Raw genomic sequence first — 25,591 nt, forward strand, 5'->3', positions numbered from 1 at the left:
ACCTCCCATATTACAACATTATTAAGCCATTGCATTATTTGATACAATTTTCCTGTCCTTGCTAATTTAGTTCAAAATGAACTCTCTTCAGTTGAAAAATGGGAATTTTCTGTAAAGTTACAGATCCTATTTTCCTATCTTATAGTCTCAAAGAAAGAAGTATCCACTGAATAATTACACACATTCTACAGCTGTAAGTCTCTGACAATACAGTCTATTTTCACATAAAATTTATTCCTCTTATTCACAATTCCTGTTTTTTTGTTTTTTTTTTTTATTAGTTATGCTACAGTAACCAACTGCCAAGGAAATCATAGCTTGTGAGGTCCATAAGAAATACATCTCAATTTCACTGTGGACTTTTTTCCTTTCTCACCTTAACAGAGAAATATCAAATCACTGAAATTCATTATCCAGAAATCCTTGCCTGTTGAAGACACTTTAGCAAAAAAAGCCAAGAGAAATGAAACAAAACGACAACCAGCATTTGTCAAACAGTTTTGCAAAGCCTTTATCAAAGTAAGGTCAGCTCCAGCAAAGATATATAGTCCACTTGCACATTTTCGTATTTAGAAAGTTGAAATCCATTCATGTCAATGAACAGAACCATTTCCCATAAACTGGGAACTAACAGCCCATGACAGTAGCCAATCTCAGGATTTCTCATATGGGAAGCATTCCCAAGTCAATAGGATTAATTTCATAGAAACCCTCTGATTAAAAGAGACTAAAAATTTTTCAACACTCCTGTGCTTTAGTAGGAGAATGTTCCATAGTGGTTTTTGGGGTTTTTTCTCTCTTTGCAGTCAATTTTCATGTCATATTTTGAGTTTACATCACTTAAACAAGCAAACTACAAAAGAACACGCTGAGGAAGGACAATGTGTAATTGGAAAATGATCATCACAAAGGAGCTGTTTTTTGAAGAGATTTTTCAGTCATTTGAAGCAGGCCTGGGCACTGGGAGGTGTGCAGGATATGTAGATAATAAACCAAGTTTTACAGAGCACAGAAATTGCCCAGAGCTGGAGATTCCCCATCCTGGAGGAGCTCCAGGCTGGAGGAGTCCCTGAGCATGGCTGGAGCAAACTGATCTTCAAGATGCCCTCCAACCCCAACCATTCCACAATTTAAATGATTTGAAAGTCCTCTGCTGCCCTAATCAGGGGAAAAGTCCACCAAGACCACTTCCATCAAGTCCACCAATGCTCATTCTGGAGATTTGTCTCCATCTGAGCCCCCAGAGCAGCCAGCAGGCTCAGACACTTGCTGCTGGTGTTTGTGAGACACCAGGGAGGAGAGATCCACTGAGACAGAGGAGGGAAGAATTAATCAGACGTGGATGAATGTTTCTCTTTTAATTCCCATTTGCATTTTCAAATCATTTTTCACACGGTGAGTCTACAGCCCCTGCAGATTAGTGTTTTCTACTTAATAGACTAAGAATTCAGGGCACCCCAAGGGCTCATAATTAAGGTTAATAAGGTCTATGGTCTGCTCCAGCCCATCTCCTTCGAGGTAAATAACCATGTTCATACTGCTTTATATTACATTTTCCATCTCGTTGATAAAATTAGCATTTTGCAATCTGTGTAAACATCCCTTTAAAGCTGTGGGGTTTGCTAGCCGTGCTTGCATTACTTCAAAATCCAGATTTCCACCAGTGACAATTGATTAAGACTTGCAGACACAAATTTGAAATCGTCTGTGTTATAACAAAACCTGGTTGTTGACACATCCTTTTGAACACAGATCCCTTCTCTGGCATCTCCAACTCTATTTTTGGTTTTTACTCTTAACCCTCCTGCTTTTCTAACTCCTAACTGATCAAATCACCTGCTGCTCATTATTTCAAAAATCTGTTTACTGGAGTTCAGGATAGTTCCATTCCCTTTATTTGGCATCAGTTTTCCCCATGAATCTCCCCTGGCAGCCCCAGCCTGCTCTGCCAGGCCTTGAGGAGGTCATTAATCTGTGCATTTCCCTGCAGAATGCACTGCAGCCCTTGAGGATTTTGAAAGTTACCCAAGGAAAGCTCAAAAGGGCAGCTACAAAGCCCTGTCTTTCCAGTTTTTGTCATTCCAAGGAGAAAGCCATTGGGCTCTTGGCTGTCCTGACACACAGGTCTTGGCTCTGGTTATTTGAGCTGCACCCTTGTCTGGCAGCCACACTTTCAAAGCAGTATTTGGATTAATGAGAAAAAGTATTCCATTTCTATATCTCTATCTATTTCTGTGTGTATTTATGGGGTGTTCCCTCCTTCCCCTGCTTAGATTTTGAGTTAATGAAGTGGAGGATGCAGACAAATTAGAACTGCTCTTTAGAAATAATCTGGCTGCAATCAAAACAATCAGCTAATTTCAGGAGATTACCCCATTATTCGAGTAAACCACAAATCCATAAACTCCCAAACTATGATCAAGTGTGTGTTTGAGATTGTATTTAAGCATTTGTGAAGGTGAGAGGTTAACTGTGTTGTAGTTACCCAACCTGTCAGTGTAATGAGCTGGCACCCCTCGAATGTGCTCTGCGTTCTGTTCTCCTCGCTTTGCAGCTCTTCAAGCTCACTGTTATTAGTAGATCTGTTAATCCAAGAAGAACACCAGAGCTAATTATGTGAAAAAATGTTAAATTGCTGGGAAAATAAGTTCCTGAAGTCAGCAGTTGTTCTTTTTCACACTCCCAGCACATCCCAGGATGGCATCTCGAGGAGCAATTAGCTTTGTCAGGGCAGCTGAATTCAAGCACACAAAGATGTCATTTTTTCATGTTGAGAAACATTATTAATAAAGAAATTACAGCAAGTTGTCATAGACTACCCAATTACTGGGATAACAATCCCTTTTTCCCAAAACTCAGGGGAAGGTCTTCACAATATTAAGGCAGCAGAAGAAAATATTGTTCAGTTTCTTAAAGTAAAAAGGAAGCCAAACAGCATTGCTGTTACTGCCTGGCTGTTTGGGAGTGTTGAGAACAGACACAACAGAAATGCAAAATTCATTTATCTCGGGCAAAAAGTGGTGTCAGATCAAAACCAGCTGGAGCTAAAGCTTTACACACCCTGCATGCAGAGACACATTAACAGCAACGACCAGGATGAGGACAAAATCTCTCCCACCAGGTGACATAACCAAGCTTTGTATTGTAATTATAAAATATCAATGGTGTTGCTTGGCAAGGAATAATGTCTTGCCTCAGCAGACTTCCTGTGAGATTTCTCACGTTTGCTATCTGTTTGTGCAAAGTGAGGCTTAAATGTGACAAGATTCTCTTGATCTGCCCAGGTATTTCTGCATGCTGATCACTGTGACACCCATCTGTCAAATATTAATTGTCTCTAATCCTGTTGCCAAGTCCTACTGAAAATCACAATAATTAAGGCAATTAAAAATGTGAATAAAATAAATAGTTAATGAATTTTTTTGCCTATTAAAACTTATAAGAATGGAAGCAATCTTCAACAGACGTGAAGTAGAAATAATTGCACAAATTAATAGCAGAGTCCAAAAGTGTTTAAAATATTAAGCTGAGAGTTTCTTGATATCAAGAACTCCACAAAACTAGCTGTGACAACCATACAGAAATCACTTTCTGACTTTTGCATAAACTGGTAACTTCGGGGGGAAAATATTTGAGAAACTGAAAGGTTGCACTGAATTTCTCAAACACTTTTAGACAACGAACAAATGATTTCACACATCTACATATTTGACTAACTTTTAAATATGAAGTATTCTGTGAGAAACACATTGAATAAAAATAAAAAAAAACTTCAATCAGTGACTGTTCTTTGGGGTGGGAAGGTAAGGAATGGAGTTCCAGTTACAGAGCACATCTCACTGCTTTCCCACACTTGCAGGTTCAGGGTTAATACAGCAGAAGCAGAGGTCACCCTCATCCAATAATGCAGATAAACCCTTGAAGTTTCTCTCTGACTTCAATGGCTCTACCTACGAGACTGAAATTAATGCCACTTCCCCCTTCTCTGGGGTTAATTGTGTGTTTTGCTTCCATAACTTTCCCCTGCTCGCTGCTCCTTTGCAAAGTATGAAAAATGGATATTGCTGGCATAGTTCTCAGCAATGTACACCAGGGGCAACGACCATCTCATTAACAACTCATTTATTTGCTTCAAAGTTTAGCCATAGTTCAACCAATATTGATCAAACACATGCAAAGAAGAAAAGGACCTGCAAGATAACAACTGCACTGGATTCACAAAGAGTTTTATAATAAATACTTTTGCACTTCACTGGTGACTACTCCCGCGAATGAAATTTGTAATAAAAGTTTTTCTTCTCATAATGTCACTGTGACTGTCATCAGGGATTCAAAGGAGCTACGTACTTAGAAGAATTAAAATATTTATGCCACATTTCTCTCTCTCATCTCTGATAACTTCTCAAAATGTAAACTAATCTGATAGCACCATGAATATTTATATATTGCTCAGCAGGGAAAATTAATGTAAATTAAACAACTGATAAAGCTGGTAATGTGTGTGGTATCCAGATTTCCACAAATCATTCCTACATGGCAGCAGGAACTCCAGGAAATGTTCCTGTCGGGCTGTCACATGTCACTGCTTGTTTGGCATCTGCAGGAGAGATCATTTACTTGCAGGGAGCTGCAAATACAGACACTCAGTCTCAGCCTTTCGTAAATAGAAGTGGCAACCATGAAGAAATTATTCCATTTTCCCTATGCAGTAAAGCAGACAATTCCTGTTAGCTTATACATCCTGGAAGATTACAGTTAGCACAGACAGAATTATTATCTAACGCGGCGTAAGGAAGAAAATAGATCTTCTGGAATGGATATTAAAAATAGAGGTGTTAAACCAGATTCACAACGCCATGGAAACCAGCTTTGAAGGAACCCAAAGAAATGCTACAGTGCTTTCCCTCAAAATTATTTATCGAATTTTTCACAAGATCTGCATTTTAATCACTTTTGGGAGCACTTGACTTTGCTGTGCACTAAAGAACTGCTGATAATTCAAATCAAAGAACATATCATTGAAGATGATAGCCAAGAACACAGCCTGAATTGGTGCTGGAAAGCAGCAAGATGACATTCTGGATAGGATTAGCTTGAGCTCTACTTAGGCTTGGAGCAACCAACATTGCAAACAAGTCACTTACTTATTTCGCCCTGCTCTGGGTGGCTCTGAACCACCTGGGTGTTGTCCCTGTTTCTGTAAAAGGCTGTCAGGAGGAAATCAGATCCGTTTTCACCTGTTTTAAAAGTTTATTTCATTTTTAGAATTATTTGAGGAGAAGAATTAGTTTCTAAGCATTCACCTATTTTTCTTTTTTTTTTTTTTTTCCTCATTAAGGGTTCCTGACCAGGGCAATTCCTGTCTTCTCCATGAAATCCATGATTTTTTGCCCAATTTCAAGCATCACCCATGCAAGTTGACTCCAAAAGCTAAACATTGGTCCAGATAAACTCTTCTCTGTGCCCTGCACTCCAAGCAGTGAAATATGAACACTCACCTAGCATTCACTTGGAGCTCTGCAGCAGAAGGGGTGGCTAGAAAAACTTGTGAATTTAAATTCCTTCGATTTTTTTGAGGAAATCAAAAAACAAACTGCAGGGATCCTATCTGTGGTATTTGGAAATACCCTCTTGTAATTTTACAAGCTCTTAACCATACAGTTATCTCCCAGCACCTTCTGCACTGGAGAGCTCATTGTCTACTACTGAACTTACTGTGCTTGGAGGATAGAAAGACATAGAAGGAGAGCAAATTTGTCATAAATTATCTGTGCCTGTTTTGCAACACATTGTAAAATACACAGGAAAATATTGTATCAAGTATTTTTCAAAGTACACCCTACAAGGTTCCTATAAAGGTAATTCTGACACTTTAGACTGAAAACAGGAAACATTATGAAATTCAAAATATGGGAAAGTAAAACCATGATTCAATCTAAACAGCAAAACAATCAGTAGAGGTTGGGAGAACTAATCTTGGCTCAGAGATATGACCACAAGCATTTATTTTCATGCTTAGCAGCACTAAAACCAAGGAGGAAAAGCATAAAATTCAATTAATAACTGTCCTGACTATGGTCTGTCTACTTGAATTTGCACTACAGACTCAAAGTGTGAGATTCTTCAACACAGCATTCTTCAGCAGAGACTCTGCATTGACTCTGCAACACCAGGAAGACCAAACTGCCCAGCTCTGGCCTTCCTTTCACTGCTCACCTGCTCTTAGGTGAGTTTCCTAGGAAATTTGTCCAAACCAAAATTGGTAGAAGCCCAGCAGTTGTGATCCCTCTGCACTACATGGCCTTGGAATGACTTTACACAGAGGAAAACAAACAAACTTACTGCTGAATTTTGCCTATTTCCTTATAAAATATGAAACATTCAAGTCTTTAATCACTGGAGAAATTGTCCAGGAACATTTTGATTATGAGGCACCTGGATTTCCCTGGAGACTCATGGTGATTTCTTCTAAAATGTGTAGAACTCCCAACACTCAGAGCGTGAAATGGATAAATAAAAGCTCTGTGGCCATAACAGACATGTATGAAATGGTTTTGAAACACTAAACAAAGAAAAGTCAGAGATTAACTTCTTCATAATGCTGTAAAGTTACCCCAGTGGAATTAGAAAACATAAGAAAAAAGAAATTGCATTATACTGTACTTAAAATTCCCCTGTAGGAGATATTTAAACAAAGTACTTATTAAGACAGAGTAGTAGCTAAACAGATCATTCACCACAGGATTGAATAAACTTTTAATAACTTCTTAAATGCATGCTTTGAGACATAATAAAATTACTTCCTGGCATTAGAGATTTACCTGATGTATAGATAATCAATAACTGCCCATTCCACACAGACAGACACCAAGGTACAGTTAATTTAGACTTAGGCTTCTTGCTCCTCCTTGTGAATTACCAGATTTACTCCAGCAAGATCCACTGAATAAAAGAGTATTTATCTGAAATGCTGGAGGAGTACATTTCTGAATAACTACATGGAAATAGCAGAGGCTGGATAGCAAATGCCTTGCTAAGCCTTTTCCATCTCCAATTCCCAGCTCTCTCTCAGAAGGCACTTATCCTTGCTGAATTCTAGGGAGATCAGAACTGATCTTCATGAAATCCATAAATTAATATTAAAAAGTGGCTCTGAAGTACAATGGCTGTTAGTACATTAAAAACTCCTACAAGTCTCAAAAACTTTCTGCTGTTGCCACAAATCTGGTCCTAAGGACTGGCTGAACAGAAAATAAGGGTTTGTATTGGAGAGCCAATTGTCAGTGATGGCACAAAGAACAAAGGCCAAAACTAATACAAAAAGGTCAAAGAAAACATGATAGAAACCAATTCTTTGAAAGGATCATTCTGAGAATGTAACAATTGGGAAAAGAAAAATCCCCTGAGCCACTACCTGCTCAGGTAGAAACCGTGTTTCCAAAAACACTGACAAAAGTAAAGATTGAACTGACTGGTAAAGCCTGAACACCCTGGAGCAGCAGGAGGTACCTCCAAGCAGGAGCTGGGATGCAGATGTGCGGTTTTTAATCTGTAGCCAGGAGCTGGGATGCAGATGTGCAGTTTTTAATCTGTACCCAGCACTGGGATGCAGATGTGCAGTTTTTAATCTGTACCCAGCACTGGGATGCAGATGTGCAGTTTTTAATCTGTACCCAGCACTGGGATGCAGATGTGCAGTTTTTAATCTGTACCCAGGAGCTGGGATGCAGATGTGCAGTTTTTAATCTGTACCCAGCACTGGGATGCAGATGTGCAGTTTTTAATCTGTACCCAGCACTGGGACTGGGCTCTGCTCTGGAGGTGGATCCCACATCCCCTGTCTGATGTGTCACACCTGCTGCAGAAGGAGCTCAAATAGTGTCCATCAGTATGAGAAAGGAGGTTCCCACTCCAAACTGGAATTCCAACAGTACCCAGAGCTCCAGGACCTGGGGAGGAATTGAACTCTGAATGGCATCAACCTGGGGAGGGATTGAACTCTGAGTGTCATCAACCAAACTCAGCCAAACCTTGCAAGGGTTTCTGCTATTCCAGAGTTCTCCAGAAAGCACCAGAAGTGGGAAAACAGCAAGTGTGGAACTGCCCAACTTGTAGCGTAGAAAAAAGTTACAAAGTAGGGTTTCTAAAGGAGCAAATTGCATTAACTTAAACTCAAACTTTAGATGTTTAAAACATTGGATGTTTCATTTGATTTCTTCGCTATAAACATGCATTAATATATTTTTCTCCTTATTTGAATGCAAACAGGATGAGCCATGCCATGGTAGCAGAGAGAGGCTTCAGCTGAGGTTGAAATTCCCTAAACAAAGAGCTGAATAAATGTACTGTGAACTTGCGTAGTGTTTTAGCAAGAACTTTGTATTTTTTTTTTTTCCATTGGAACAGACTTAGCAGAGTTTAAAAGAAGAGATTGGAGTTGCACTCACTTTATCAGACATAACATCCCTATTCAGCAGGCCAGGGTGCCTCTCAGACTGATGTCAAAATGTCAGATGGTGTAAGTAGCCCACAATGTAAACCTCTGTAAACCACTGTATCAGTGTTTAGTAACAAGAAAATTGACTTCACTGCAGAGCTGGAGGAGCCTTCAGTCTCATAGCAATGCTTGGAGAAGAGCTTTTTGCTTTTTAAAGGTCATCTGATTTACCCTGCCAGGTTCTCAAATCAGAAGGTGAGAATTGTCTAAGGGAAACACCACAGCCTGTGCTGAGATTAAGGCAGCAAAACAATGATAAAACCCAAGGCAGCCCTGAGTCTCATTTCTTACTGTCCCACGTCAGACACTGTTCTTCCCTCCCAGCTGGGATGTCTGTGCTCCCATTAGCCAGAGGGGTGGAAATATCTGAGCCTGAGAGGAATTTCACAGAGCTGATAACTCAATGTCTCTGCAGGGGTTCTCTTCTCATTGTGGCACATCCAAAACACAGCAATGAGAAGCTGCTGCTGAAGAGAACCTCCAGATCAAACCTCTGTGGCTTGGGAAAGTAAAACATGAGTGAGTAAAGTGAAGTAAAACAGAGCATGACTTGTTCAGCTCCTTTCCTTTCACCCAGAGCACAATTGCACGATGCTGAACCCTTGGATGGTGATTCTTCCCAGGTTCTGCACAAACTCCCAGCTCCAGGGAGAGCTGCAGTTGTTATAGAGACAGTTTGTGTTGTGGGCAGCTGACACACAGCACAGCGACTGGGGGAGATGGGAACAGCCAAACACGAGGCTCTATCCTGATTATATCCAACTTCAGCACCACTCTGAAAATAGGAGCCTTTTTATCTGTAAAAATGCTTAATATCTCTCAGCAGAAATGTTGTGTTCGATGAAAGAATGAGGCAAGAAAAGGAAGCAGAGCCTGTGCTATCATCATGCTCCCTGCAGCTCTGCACATCCCAGCTCTATTATTATTCTGGGATAGATGCCTTTATTCAATTTGTTTACTGAATGTTTATTTCTTGACTGCCTGTCAATGAAGCTTGATGTGTCCTTGAATTATTCCTTTAAATAAATTCTTTTTATTTTTATACACAAAGTTCAATGTTACTAGTTTATGGGCTAAGTTATGCTTTCAATCAGCTTTCAAAAGCTGGAAAAGAGCGTTCCAGCATTCTTACTTTCTAGCAAAATACACTGATTCAATTTCATTTTTATCTGGAGTCTGCCTGCTGTGAATTGCCAAGTTTGTACACCAGATTTTCTGTTACAGGCCTGATATGAAAATGGAAACACAAGAACCCTGATAACTTACAGAATGGTAACTGCAGCTATTTTATAATAAGGAACAAAAATAGAACCAGACTCCAGCAATATGTATGAATATCAAGCTTTGCATTCAAATCATTTCCTCCTGATGTGAGAAAAAGAAGGAATTCTTCTGCTTTTGAAAACGATATCCTTTTGAAAAAGTCAGGATGAGCACCTTGATAAAACAGCAAATGCTTTAGCTGGTGGTCCCAGTTCCTTACTGGGCACAGAGCAAGAGCTGCTGCAGTAACCTCAGTCATTGCTCATTTCTGTGCCTGTTGGACCAGCGAGTTTTGTGCTCTCCTTTAGAAAAAGATGAGAGACAGAATATATTTAGCAATTCCAAATGTCACTGCTATAATGTCCTCTAAAGTTTGCTCCTTGTAGCAATCACCTTCCCCAATATAATTTATTAAATAGTGCCATCCAGTGGGAAGTGACTCTTAGCACAATGAAAGGCTAAAAAAATCCGTGTTAACTCGAAATTCTTGCCATTGATGCAACTGCAGGGAGTATTTCGACAGTTTAGGCTCTAAATAAGCTGAATTTTATAATAATACTAACTTCCTGATGATATTTTAGCATGCTTTAGGTTAGATAGAGAGGCAATAAATAAGCAGGAATTCTCTGCTGTGTGAAAGGAGACATTTAATGGGAATGGTAAGGTAGCAGTACCAACCCTCAATCCTTTTAAACCCTTGACAGCACCTAAATACATGACAAGAGATGTTCAATTTTACTCCCAAAGGCTCTGAGTGTGCAGAAGGGTAGGCAAAAATATTGAAAAGGCGTGACCCGACTCTTAATTCTAATTCTATCAATTCATGTGTAGCTGAATCCCACAGCAAAAGGTGTCAGAATCATGAAACAATTTGGTTTCATTTCCAAAGCACCTCTGTATTATTTGCTGGTGAGGGAACACAAATACTGAGCACACACAGAATGTATCAAACCAAGCAGCATTTAAGGGGACACAAAAATCTGCTCTGCAGACTCACCTGTTGCTATTGAGTGTTTACAGAGCTGCAGAATTTGGTGCCCAGGAAAGCACAGCAGTGAACTTCTGTGCAATTGGTGGAGCACTGAAGAGCCATCAGCCAGCTAAGAGCTCATTGCTCTCCCCTGCTTTATATTTCTCCATGAATTGCCAGCATGAATCACAGCTCTCTTCAGATAATGAAGTCTTAGAAATTTCATGATGTGATGTAGCAATATAAATCTATATGGCCACCCCATTAGAAATGCCTATCTGGGAACAAAATGTACTTTCTGGAAGTCATTCAATGCAAATAGTTCTGCTTTTTTTCCTTTTTCTTGACATTTCACTGAAGAAACTGTAAGATGATATATGTCATGGAGCAGCAGAAACTACCAGACATAGTTCTATGTATGTAAAGCATTATGAGTAAAAGATACTCAGAAATGAGTCAAAGATGTTCAGAAATGGGGGTTTTGTATGTAACCAGGACACATCAGTACCAGGAAGAGAATTTAGAAATGGGTACATATTCTGGTATTCACATATCCATTGGAATTAGGCCAGAAAAGGGGAAATTAATACATTTGCTGCAGAGAATAGTTAGAGTCAAAAGGAAAAGTTTCAAGTACAGCACCTAAGTCTTTTCACATTGGACCAGTAGCAGTATATCTTTTATTAAAATAAAAATATAAATCAAGTGATGAGCAGTGGCCTGGATATTAGCAGCTATTCAAGGTAAGAAGAAAGTATAATATTCTTCTAAGCTGACATATTTCATGAACAGCAAATGGTTCCATCACCTTTGCTATTGCCTTAATTTTTATTCCTCTGTTACAGAGATTATAGTGGAATTCAGCTCAGCTGGTTCAAAAGGTTCTTCACCAAGGCTTTGAGAACAGTGGAGTTCTAAATTATAAAATAATACATTTAAAAAATTGTCTAGGGATATTTGGAGACAAATAGAAAAAATAATTAGGTATATTTGTAGCTATAGAAAGAATATTAGTAAATTTAGGAGTTTTCCCATTACTATCTGCTAAATTTGAAGTAAGAGAAAAAACATCTTTTTAACTTGTGCAAGTTTTGTGGGGTTTTTTGGGATTTTTATGTGCATTCATAGCTGTTTAATAAAGGCTAGAGCAAATAACAAGAAAAGAAGCAAAATAAATAAATAAATATTCCAAAACACCATCATCCAAGAAACCCTCCGAAACAACCTTCCTGCAAGACTTTCACACAAAAATAAGCTTGAATAACATTAGCAAAATGTACTCATTAGCTTCCCCAAACCCCTTCCCAGTCACGGTGACTTGCTGTCACATAATCAAACAATCTCAGCCCTCTGAAAGGTAACAAACTCATTAGGATTTCCATTGGCCCAGCTGGTAAAGCTCCCTAATCCCCATGTCAACAGGAAAATCTGCAGAATGTTTGATTGATCAGCACAGATCCTCACCTAACCTGCATTGGGAAAGTGCACAAAGCAGGACAAGATCCCACCCTGGCATGGGCAGACAGCCTGGAGATCCCACAGGAATGTCTAATGCAGAGAGCACAGCTAGTCATCAGTGCAGAAATACCCACAGCAGCTGCTGCAAGGAACAGAACCTTGCTCAGAGCTCAGAAAACATTTGTGCACAAAGATGCACAGGACATTCTTTTCACCTGCTGTGTCACAACAAGCAGATCCGGATTTTTAATGCCATTTTCCCTCCCATGCCTAACAAATATTACCTCATCTCCACCCCCACTGTGGGGAATATCCCTGCTGGCTGGCAGGAGATGCTGCACAAAGTCTGGAGAATGAATTCCTTTCAGCAACTTTTCCAGCACAAACCCAAAACACAACCTCATCCCAGCGACTGTGAAGAATAATTCCACCCCAGACAAATCCAGCAAAAAAACCTCCTTGCATTAAGCTATGAACATTTTCTGTATGCAGCTTCTTAGGAATTGATTATCTCTCTATAAATCCTTTTTTTTTACCACAAGGAAAATAAGCCAGAGTATTAGTTACCCAAAAACTTGTACAAATTATTCTGATGGTAATCTTAATTAATTTAATCTTTTTATAGGCACAAAAATGTCAAGCAATTAGTTTCTTCTAATTGTGCCAACAGAATTAGTAGTGTATTAATTATTATAGTACAAAAGTTGGAATAATGTAACTGTTAATTGAACTCAAAATATTGCTAAATAATTATTCTCAAGAACATAGTTTTTACTAATTAAAGCATTATTGTTAAATATAATTTCACAAGTTATTTTATACAAGTATTCAACTCTTAATTAAATTATCAGTTGAACAGAAACAGTCAGATGCTAGAAGTTCTGCAGTTTGGAAACAGTTATGGTTAGTTGAAGGAGAAATATTTCCACCCTAAAAATGATTTGGCACTTGATAAAGGTTCACCAGCAATGTTTCCAATGAATTCAATCCATCTACTCATCACTCAGAACCAAGAGGCAGCAGAGAAATATACCTGAAGCTGGAATAGAACCAATAAACTCTTAACAGGTATTTACTCAAATTAATTGCACAGGCAAAATATGATATAAAAATACACTCCATGAAGTCACCATGCAGGACAAGCAAAGGCAAGGGAAGGAACAGTTTTCCTTATCATAGCTTGATAAGTGTTGTTATCTCTATTTTTCTCCTTATCCAGTTAAACCCCATGGACTCCAAACAGATCCATCAGCACAGGGAAGTTTGTCCCCAGCTGTGGATCTTACAGGGCAGAGTCACATTTTCCATTTATCTCCATTCACTGCAGTCAGTCCCAGAGTTCAACCCACCCAAGGGTTTGATAGCACAGTTGAGTGTCTCCATTTTCCAGAGTTCTTTGAATCAACCAAAATCCCCAAACCTAGAGAGGTGACAGTTGTTTGAAAAGGGTGATGACAATCTTTAGTTTGCCCTCTGAATGCTGATTTGAGCTTCCCTAGGGGTTCAGGGTTGCACTTCTGCTCCAAATGAACAAACCATCCCAAAGCCATCCCATGATACAGCACAGCATGCAGGATAACCATCATTGTAATTCTATCCTGTAGCTCTATTTGGTAATTTCAACACACCATGGCTAATAGGAAGGAAGGGAGAAAACAAAAATCTTCACTTTGGATTCACAACAAACTGCAACAGTGAAGAAAGACCCTCCAAACCCATGAAAGCTGTTTTAATGTTCAAAGCACTAGCTTCACTGCTCCTGCCAAACTGAAGAGGTTCCCCAAGTAATCAGCATCATATTCCAAAATTACATAGCAGGCTTACTGCAAAGCTTGCTGAAGGACAACAAATTCCCTGTAGCTTTTGAATTCTAAATACACAGAAAACATTTCCCAGGGTCAGGAGTATTTTCCAGACTTGGCAACTCTAAAAATAATAGGTCCTGGATGATTTGCTAGGCCAAAACCTCTGAACTTGGTGGATAAGAGAAAATGTGAGGGGGAAAAAAAAGTGCAAAATTAATTATTGCAGTCTAAACTTGAACGAATGCCGAGCCTTGATGCATATTTATAACCTGTTTTTCGGGGAAGAGCAGAAAATAAAACATCAGAAACACTTGGTTTTCTCTTTATGTCATTATTACATCCTTTCCAGAAAGCTGCCAAAAATCCACCTCTGTGTTGATAACCATAAGGGGTTAGATCCTCCCCCTGGTAAAACAGCATTCCAGGGATTTATTTGGTGTTTGTCCCTCAGGTCCTGGAGGCACAGAGGTGGGAAACATCTGTTCCTTGTGAAGGACATCCCTGAGCACAGAGGCTCCTCAGCCTGGGACACAGCCTTTGCACAATTCTCCTCCAGATGAGCCTCTTTGTGCTCAGAGCAGCCAAAAACCAGATTTTTGTAGTAAAGCTGTTGTATCCCAGTACCCTGAGAGGAGCTGAGAGCAGCTGCCAGAAGTGTAAGGGCAAACTGCCAGCATTCAGTGATCCTCGGGATCCCAAAAGCTCTGTGAGCCAGAGAGACTGCTCTCTTAGAAATCCAGGATGGATTTTCCTCACATGAACCCTCAAATCTTTGCTCAATATTCAGTTTCAGCCTTTATTTGGTACATGCTTCTCCAATCCCCATTTCAGATATGATCAGACAGCCTTTTCACTGAGAGCTCCGGTTGATGGAGCCAGTCTGTGCTTCAATAACTCAAACCATTTCTGAGAGAACGTGCTCCAAACAAAACACACTTTATACCATCAGCAAAGTTATTTTTCATTTCTCACAAGTAACTTATTTTCATCGCCGGTGAACACTCCGAAAAGATTGCTGTGAAAGAAAATCAAGCACTGAAACTGCATAGCAAAACATCTGAATGCCAAAGCTGAGCACAGGAGGACAAGAAAACAGAATTCCCTTAAGCATCCCGTTGCTGCCACTAGGAACAAGGTGCTTCTGAAACTCTAAACATGACAGCATTTCTGTGGGTTTCAGTTTTGATAGAGATAGCAGCCTATGGAATTGTGTGCTGTGCCCAAAGCAGCAGCTGGAACACGATTTTTGTTACTCTCTTTGGTTGTTTGACACTGGGAGTTCGTGGAGAAAGAGGTATCTACCCAATTTCTGCAAGATAAAGGTGTGGTTTGTGTTAAATAGGTGCAAGAATTCTGTCCCTTGAGGCACTGTCTAAATCCTTGCACTGTCCCAAAACAGGACAGATGTAAAAACACTCTGGGAAAGACAAAACTGAGCAAAACACACAGAAAGCAAACAAAAAAAACCATGTAGCTGCATTTCAGAATTCCTGGTGCATGTGCAATGTGCTTTGGGACCATCCTGCTGAGCTGGGAGGTTCATATGTATGTATATATATGTATATATGTATATATATGTAATGCATATATTCTTAATTGAACAGAGACCAAATTCCTGGAAGTATATAGCAATCTGATTTTGTTCAACCCTTATAAAATTGACAAAAAGAAAAAAAAAAGCCCTAAAGAACAGGAGGCAATCATTTATCTTTCAATATTCCTCAGAGAGCCAAAAATGTCTGTTTTTTGAGGAAACATCTCTGCCATTGCACACTGACACACATGTATAGATTGTAGTCACTGTATTCACTTTGAAATGGTCAAAGTTACACTCCTGTGTAGAAAATAAATTGATCTGCTTAAAGAGTATGGGAGCAGAAAAGAAGTTGGTGGAAAGAAATCTATAAATTCCAAGTATTTATCATCCTCTTCCTGAAAACTAACACAGACCACTTCCTTGCATTAATGGTTTAAGGTTCAAGTACTCACTGATCTTTAAGTCCTCAGAAAGAAGCATTTCACTTTTCAATTCTCATCCTCAATATATAAATTATACTCCAGTCCTTTCTTATATTTGGATTTTCTGACAGCTCACGCTCATGACAATGGAAGATCCACTTTCCTTTTGTGAAATGAAATTATATCAGTGAGAAGATAGGAAATTCCAGCTACCAGAGCCCACTGCCTGTGAAGATCAAATAATTTCTTCCAGCTCCCATTAGGAGAGCCTAGCTCTGGCCTCTGGCACTGCCAGTCACTCTTCTTTTATGACAAAAATACAACATCAAGATGGTCACTCTGGAAGTCAGTTTCTTGCAGTGATTTATGGGTTTGTCTGGATGCCAACACTGTCATGAAAGGCATGTTTTGGGATGTGGTGCAGCACTAGGGACTGAAGGAATGAGACACTTAGCAAGGAACACGATACTCATCCAGGGAACACTGGCTTGGGAAAAGCACTAAATGCCATTTAATTAGCTCTGAACAGCAGCAGAGCACTGATCCTCCCTGGGGAGCCAGAGCACTCTGCTCCAGCCCTGCCTCAGCGTGGGTCAGCACCCTTCCCTTGGCATTCCCACTGCTCTGTGGTGGGATGGAACACCAGCATTCCCTGACCCCTTGGTCCTACTGGAAAAGCAAAGAGTAACTTTCAGTCCATGGTGTGATGGAACACCAGCACTCCCTGACCCCTTGGTCCTCCTGGAAAAACAGAGTAACTTTTTCAGTCCATTGTATGATGGAACACCAGCATTCCCTGACCCCCTAGGTCCTCCTGCAAGAGGAAGAGGAAAGAATGACTTTTTCAAACAGCACCATCCAGCTGCTGTGAGTCACTTAAAAAGATAAAATCTTAGCAGGGACAATCCTGCTTTGGAATACTTTTTCCCACCACCAGCAGATGCCAGTTTCAAGCCCAGCCCTGCAGCAAGCTCGTGTTGTTTACCAGCTTCACTCGTGATTCTCTCTCGAAGCCAAGAGGGCCAAAGGTTGCTGCTGTTAGAGGAAATGCAGGGCATCTTTTATTACCATAATGCATCAGAAAACTCAGGCTGAGCATTAACTGTAAACAGGGGGACAAAAGGCCAGCAATTTTTAAATGTTGTTTACCACTTAACAACTGTTTTTCATTTTGATTTGGCAATACAAACTAAACCTCTGTAGTCTAAGTGATAGAAAATCATTCTATTTTGTTTCAAGACAATCGTTTCAGTAAATGCAAAAGAAAAAAATCATCACTCCATGTAAAACTGTTCAATAGAGGAATTTAAGGGATATTAATCATTAAAGTCTTGTGTTCTAGCTATATTTTAAATTTTATTAAATGTGACTTGTTTCTGAAATTATGAACTTTATTTGGGGTAAAACAATTGCTTGTTAATAAATAAATTGTCATATCAGAACAGCACTGGTTTGATCAAAAAGTGATTTCATCAGGGTTTGGCCATCCAAACAGAAATTATCATGTAGCACAAAGTCTTTGGTGTTTGTCACCTCATTGAAAGGGCAGCTTTGAGCTTTTGTGTGTCTCCTAATGTAAGAATGTGGGGAATTTGTACAAATATTCTTTAACCTTTTGACTATTCCAGTGTTTAAATGTCAATAACTAAAAAAATATGGAACTCCTAAGTACCTAGGATGCTGGATGGTAATTTCATATGCAACTATTAGCTACAATATTTAGCTAACAAATTACAACATTAACAATTACAATGATATTTAACTAACAAATTAAACCAAATGCATAAGCCACATGATGTGTATTGTGGGGGTTGTTAGAGAATTCATTAAAATTCCTTTCAAAGTCACACTAATGGCTTTAAATGCAATATAAATCTTTTTGTTAAAAGAACTGGAAAGTCACTAAGCTTCGTTTGTTGGTTTAAAATAGGGAATTTCCTCTCTCCCTCTCAGCACAGGTTTTCACTATCAGCACAGAATATTTTCTTCCAAAATCTGTTCTGTCACAGGAATGTCTCTCCCTCAACTTTTCTGAGGAACGTTGACCCCAGGAATGCTAGAAAGTATAGATATAGATGTAATAGATGTCTCTTCTCTTTTATCCTCTACTGAAAATCTTTCAATATTTGGGAAAAAGGAAAAATCCAAACATTGTTACCTCCTGCTTGCAGACACTTTCAAAACCCCAACTGCTTTTCAGATGCTTTGTTTGGAATAAATAGCATTTAAACTAGACAGAATGTGATTTAGGGACAGCTCTCCTCTCCACTCATTCTGTGCTTACAATTTCAAGTGTGCTAGAATTGAATCTCAGTCAAAACCGAAAGGAGCTCAATATTCTCCTCACACCAACCAGAGGGTTTAATGGGGACAATGTGGGATGATTGATGACATTTCTCTTCGTTGTCATTACCTCTGAGAACCACTGTTGGTAACCTGAAGAGGATAATAAACCCCTGGAAAGGAGGGTTTCTGGTCAGACAGAGTAGCTCCAGTCCTAGAGAGCCTGGCAGTGGATTAAACAACCACTTTCTATTATTTGATATTGTTTCCTCTCATGTTGCTGCACTGATTTCTCCAGCTAATTCCTCTGTGGACGTTACAGGATGAGAAGGCACTCAGTCCCCAGTGGTGGAGAGCAAAATTAAATACAAAACCCTTTTTTTTCCTCCTGCACACTGAAATAGAAAACTCCAAAGCTGTTGTGTTTCACCAGCACTTCCTTCCCTGGCTCTGCTGTGTATCAAAGCTCTGATTTTCTGGCACCATTTCCATTCCACATCAGAGAGGAGATGAAAAAGGTGAAGGAGAACTGCCACAGCATTCCCTGGATAACCACAGTCCTCTGGCAGCTGGAATGATCCAAAGATGATTTTTCTAGCAGGAAAAGCTGCAGCAATGTCCCACCAAGGCTCCCTGTGTCCTCCTGCTGGGCTCTGACAGATCCTCTGCTGGCTGTGGAGGCCAAAAGCCAATGGGAACTGTAATCCCATAAAGGATCCAGCTGACCCTAGGAACAGTGCCACCTCCTTTCTGATTTTTAAATGCCATTAAATGAACTTCTGACAATTTGAGGAAAACAGAATTAAACCTTTGATTGGGAAAATTGCATGACAGAGTGAATAAGAAACAGATTTTAGTTCCAGTTACCCTTTATGTTTATTCTCTTACATTTAAAAGGGGTAGTTATGCTTTTATTTTTTTTTTTTCAATTTTGCAGTACAACCCACAAAGTCATTGCTGAAAAGTGAGAGCAGCTCTTACACTCTGAACCCCCACAAGGAGCAATAAACAAAGCAGAGCCAATACCACTACGTTATTTTTCATACAGTAAAGAGGCTCCCCTGCCACCCCTTTCCTTTAGAAACAGCAGCTTGGAATCAGTAGGTTTGGATTTTGCTTTGATTATGATTTCTACCAGAGCATTTATTTCCAGTTTTCTCTCCTTGAGCTGGCTGCTCCCCTGTGGCACTCAGAGCTTAGTACCAAGTTCTCTTTGGAATAAAAAATCCAAATCAAATGTGTGCTCTCATTCAGACACCAACTGAGCTGTGCCAGCAGTTGAAAGCCTGGCTTGTGCCAGGGCTGACACTTGGCTCCATTTGTTAGAAAACATCTCACAGGAGGACACTGCCATCCACAGGGATAATCCTCACTCTAAGAACATCAGCTTACATCCTTTCCTGCTCCTTATCTCTTCATCATTGACATTCTGGATTCTATATGCTGGAAAAAAATGGGCAATTCTGATTTTTTCCTTCTGAAAGATGCAGATTCTCTTTTTAGCTGAGCCTCCACCAGCAGATATTCTTGGTCTGAACCCTAAAAAAGTGGTCAGACACCCCAAGATGCCATTAAGCATAAATCTGAATTTTCCTGCTGGACTGCAGCCTAACCAAGGTCTGTGTGTGGCAGTTTCACTCACCATCCACTAATTACTGGCATCCCAATTGGAAAAGGAGCAGCATTGCTCCCCAAAGTGCAGGAGCCCAACAAAGTTCATCTTTTCCACTGCTGGTTATTGCTTTCTGTGTCTCTGACTTTGAACTCATAACTTCTGCTCCTCACACAGCCCATGGGCTTCAAGGTGTGGCTTTAAAATGCCACCAGAACTGAGGCTCAAAGTGACCCACAGAAATTCAGTGGTTCAACATTCAGTTATTTTGGTCTGTAATGCTTCCATACCTAAAAAATAAAGTTATTTCAAATTTTCTAAAATTTTAGGAAGCCATTCTCCACTTCCTGAGGAAAGTTTTTGCCAGAAAGACTTGCACAAGCAGATTGAAAGATGTAAGCAAATGAAGGTGCTGGAATTTGCCACAACTGGAATTCAGTGCTCTACAGCATGAAGGTTTCATCCAATATTATTGGTCAACCTCCCCTACCTCAGCAAGAGTTACCTACCAGAGTCAGAAAATCAAGAGGATTTCATTAGTTATGGCCTTAAAATAACTCAGATACACACCATCCTGGAAAAAAAATAAAGGTTTTTTCTTAAATCCTCCTATGTCTACCTTCATAATTTGAATCCTTCAACAGAGCTCCGCTGCTCACCAAAAATGTTACACTCATTCAAATGGAAGAGCCACTAAAATAAATGCATAAGCAGTTTGCATTAAAAATAATAGGTTCTGACTTTCCAGCAGTTTTAGGAACTATTATGAAAACATTCTTACTTAAGAATAATAATAAAATGTTAAAGCTCTCAGAAGGCTTCAAAACTTATTTTAATTGTGTGTGCATGACTGGTAATTGCTTCTCTCCCAACACCACTGTGTGTGTAATTTGATTATCTTAAACCATGAAGGACAACAACCTTTACTTCAACACATTTAAAAAAAAAAAATCTGACAAAATAAATCCATAAATAATTAGATCTCATCAACACATAACTGCTGGCACACTACACTATTGATAATTGAACTTATGACTTTTGCTAGAATAGAAATATTATGTGAATGATTTATGAAAAGAACCATCCTCGTGCAACTCTTTCATTTCCTAGTGGAAATAAAACTATTTCATATTTTTAATAATACATAATTTCATTTCCTGCAAGATATTCCCAAATGATGCTAAATGCTAGTAATGTTTATAATATTTTTCCAGCGCACTCTTTTTCAAGTGGTAATTACAACTTGGCATTTTCCTCCTCTCCTTCACCATGATTTTTATTCCCCTGTGACTATTATCACAAGGAAATTCTATGACTTGCTGCAGTAAGAGGATTTGGGTTGGTATAAGTGAGGAAAAGACCTTTAGGTTGCTTTTGGGGAGTTGTTGTGGTTCATCTTCAGGACCAGCCTTGTGAGGAGCCCTGTTTGGGGAGATTTGTTCCAATCTCCCAAATACACCCAAATATCTGATCCCACTGTGCCCCTTTGGGATGGTATTTAATCCTCATCCCTTCCCCACCCCTGCTGCAACTCTGGCACAGAAAATCACCAAATCTGTCAGGCGTGATTTTCCTCAGTGAAGTCATGCTGGCTGTCACCAAACACCTTATTTCCCTGATTTCCAGGATGATGCAATCATTCAGTATTTAAAGATCATGCATAATCTGGGCTCTGGCAAGGCTGTTGGAAACAGAATAGCAAACTCCTAAAAAGGGCAGAAAAAAACCCTGACTTGTATTTTTAATGTCTGGAGACAATGGAAATAAGGGCAAATTTAATTCATGAGGTTTTCTTAGTGTACACCAAGAAGCATGAAAAGATCCTTAATTTATTTCTTCTTACAGCTTAGTGTAAAGGTAAATAGACTATCCATTAGGTTTAAAATTGTATTTCCTCAATTCCATTGGATAGCCAAGACCTTATCATCCCAATATTGGTTAAAGTATGGCAGCAGCAAATGTCATGTCTGTCAAGCTCTAGTGTTCTGAGCCAATCCGTGTTAGATTTACTCTGAGTAAATGTCAGTGCTATCGAGAGCTCCCAGAAAAAGCAGATTTTTCTTTACAGACAAGCATTTAACAATAAATTGTCTGGCTAGTACAACAGCAGCAAGCTAATGACTCAGTCTTTCTCCCTGGGATGATTCAAAAGCTGTTTCACAACTGATTTCTCATCTCAGGCAGGTCTCACACTGCTCCACAGCCAGCTCTCCTCCTCTCCACCATGACATTTACCAAGTGGCTGCATCTCCTGGGCTCTGTGTGTGCCTGGGGACTCTCAGCCACCCCAAAATGCTTCACAGAGCTGCACTCCATCAGCTACCTGAGCATGGAATTCCACCCAGGAAGGTCAAGGCTGAGCCAGTCTGACACCTCATCTCCTCCCAGAGCCTGTCCTGAGCAATACAGGGTTTGTGCCAGACAGGCAGCATTGCTCAGGACTGAAAGGCAGCCAGAGGGCTGAGCTGAGCTGAGTTGAGTTGAGTTGAGTTGAGCTGAGCTGAGCTGGGAATTGCCCTGCCAGTGACTGCAGACAGCCCACACCACTCACAAAGTCCATCTTCTGCTGCCTCTCCTCACACCACTCACAAATTACTGTCCTTGCTTGAGCCATTCCAGCTCATACATTCTCCTTTCATTGCCCCGTGGCAATTCTCAGATGTTTGACGTGCAGGAAGATGAGACAATCAGTTCTCTATCAGCTGCTCATTTCTTCTGTGAGGCTGGGCTGTATTTAAGGCTTTCCTCTAACCCTTATCCTTGCAGACTCACTCTAAACTCCACTCTTGTGCTCCACAGGAGCTTGACAGGAGTCATCCCCTGCTGTGCCAGGATGTTCTCCTTTGAATGGAAAAGCCCTTCTGCTACTGCCCTTCACTGCTGTCCCTGGATCGCTGGCAGTGTCCCATTCCAGGCTGGATGGGGCTTTGAGCCACCTGGGACAGTGGAAGATGTCCCTGCCCATGGTAGGGGAGCTGGAGGGAGATGATCTTGAAGGTCCTTTCCACCCTGAACCATTCTATGATTGCTCCTTGTCTGGGAACTCTTTTCCATTTCACCCTCAGTTTCTTAGCTCCTTCAAACAAAGAGAAGGTGGCTGAAGAAAGACAGAAAGCAGCACAGACAGAAAAATGAACTCTGGTACCTTAAGCTACATTAACACCCCCAAGAGTGTCAGATATCTGCGCAGTTGTTTTTTTAAAAGACTCTGCATAAGGGAAATGCTCAAAATCAATCTACTGATAATTTGCACTGATGCCAAGGAACCAAATACCTCTTTCCCGTGGTTAGGATCTGTCTGTGCTGGGTTGGATGTGCAGAGCTGGTCCAAGAACAGTGCTGTCCCCTCTGTCCTTCCCCCCCTGGCTGTTTAAAAGAGCACAAGACCTCTCAGTGCTTCCACAGGGGGAAGGGAACTGCAGGTCCCTGAGAGTTTCAGAGCTGGAGAGGCTGGGTTCCAGTAAAACTACAGCTGATCATTGATTCCTGCCTTTCTTTTGAGACAGAATTCCCCTGCAGACTGCCCTGGAGGATTGGCACCTTCCTTTCCACTGCTGCCATGTCCCTCAAAGGACTGAAAAAGGAATCTCTCTCTGAAAAGGTTTTTGTGGCTGTGTTCTTTGACGGAGAGCAGATCCAGTATCTCGGGGTTTAGGGGAGTGTGTGCCTTGCAGAAAAGACAACCCACACCTCTGGGGTTTAGAGGAGTCCCAACAAAAGTCCTTTTTCAGGTTATCAGAGCTGATTCCATCTGAGGGTTTGCTGGGAAGGAGGCTTGTTAGCACTGCCTGGCAGAGAGCAGTCAGGCAGAGAAGGAATTTCACTCAGAGCTCAAACAGCAGCTCTGTGGCTTGTCTGGAAATGTGAACAGGAGGAGAGAAGTGAAAACAAAGACAAGCTGAGCAGGTTTATAAATGACATGGTTCCCTGCCATTGTGGGGAGAGGCACCACCAAAGTGACATCCTTGCAAAGCAGCCTGATACCTTGGGAAATGTGACAACAGAGTCCCTCTGGCCTCTGGAGCTCCTTTGCACCTTCACCCCTGTGAAAAATAAACCAACAAATGCAACCATTTTGTAATCAGAATGGTGCTGGATTGTGGCATGAGATGCAGGATTTAACCACCTGCTCTGCCAGGGAATGAGCTCTGCCTGCTGAAAACTCCCAATTTCTTCACTGTGCCCCAGCAGGGCTTCACCACAGGAGCTGTTCTGGCAATGGTTTGAAGAGCTGAATCAGATTTCTGCTCTCAGCTGTTAAAGATCCCCTAAATCTAAGCCACATATAACTACAAAGTGATTTCCCACCTACACCTGCTCTTTCTGCTCCCCTTCTGAGCACCTGGTGATTCTGTACCTAGATTAGAAACCATCTTTACCCAGACAGCTGTTCCCAAAGAGGTGTTCAGTTCTGTCCTGCCTCACCTCCCAAGAGAACAGATTTCACTTTCATTGGTACAACTGCTGCACAGATGACAGCACTGTTTAGAAGAGAGAGTTGATGTTTAACCACCAGGTCATGCACAAATCAGAGGTCTCTCAGCTGCACTGTGAAGATTATGGATGTGTAGAAGTTTAATGAACACCAGATTTGACACATTTCTCAACCCTGGGATATCTGTCCTCACTATACTCCAGGAAAATGGATCCATCTGTAGCCAGGGTGTCTGTAAGGCCATCTGTTGTATTCATCCACCTCTTTTAGAATTTATCTTCAGCAGTTCAAACTTATTCTTAAAAAAGTAGAAATAAAAAATGTACATCTCACAGTATTTCCTTTTACATTGCATACATTTTATACTTATTTACAATCACCTACAGAGTCTTGTTCTTTTTTAGCCTCTAGAGCAAATCCTTACAATCTCACAAATTTTCCATCTGCTTTGATAAAGTTCACCACCCATGTTCTCTGGAAATTCCCATGATTTCCTTTCTTGTGCATTCAAAGACAACACGCAGAAATTGAAAGGGTTTCCTACTTCCATCACAACTCAAAAAGACATTTTAGATAAAGTTCTTGCAGGTTCTCAGAAACAGCTGAAGGGGTGAACCTGAAGTCAGTATTTTTAGCTAGTTTAGTCCAATTTTTAGTTCTTTATTCTCATGAGCTATAAAGTATTATCTAAGGAGGAAAATGTACTATAAATATTTGCACATACAGACAGAAATGCAAAAAGCAACAATAACATTACAAGTCTGTGAAAGGACTAAATGCAAGTTACAAATATAGATGGGAATCCTAAGAACCTTGTGGACAATACTAGGAACTAAAGAAATTAAAATCAGGGTGTTCTTTCCTGTTGCCATTCATTTCCTGGACTAAATGATAAAATTCCAAATTCAAGATAAATGTTCTTGGATGATAAAAAAACCAAAAACTTGCAGATGACATATGGGGATATGCATCCAGTCATTTGGTATTTACCTTGTTGTTAAAATACTTTTAAACAAATTTCTTTCTAACATATATTCCATGGAAACGAGGAGAGCCAAAATTAGTCCCAGGCAATAGAAAGTTTAAGAGAGGGGGATTAAGAGAAATATTTGATCCAGATTACTGTCAGCACCCAGTAGTTTAGGAATCCTTCCTCAAGTCTTCCTGTTTCCCAGTAGATTATCTCTGGTAGTGATGAACCACAATCAGTGGAGGATGAGGTTTTCTCTTGAGCAAAAAGAAAGGGAAAAAATCAATCCTTGATCTCTCATCTGTGCAAAGGACAAGTGCACTGGCCTGGCTCAGCCAG

The sequence above is a fragment of the Lichenostomus cassidix genome, chromosome 4A (genome assembly GCF_008360975.1).
Source record: "Lichenostomus cassidix isolate B80296 chromosome 4A, HeHo_3.0, whole genome shotgun sequence".
Classification (NCBI taxonomy): Eukaryota; Metazoa; Chordata; class Aves; order Passeriformes; family Meliphagidae; genus Lichenostomus; species Lichenostomus cassidix.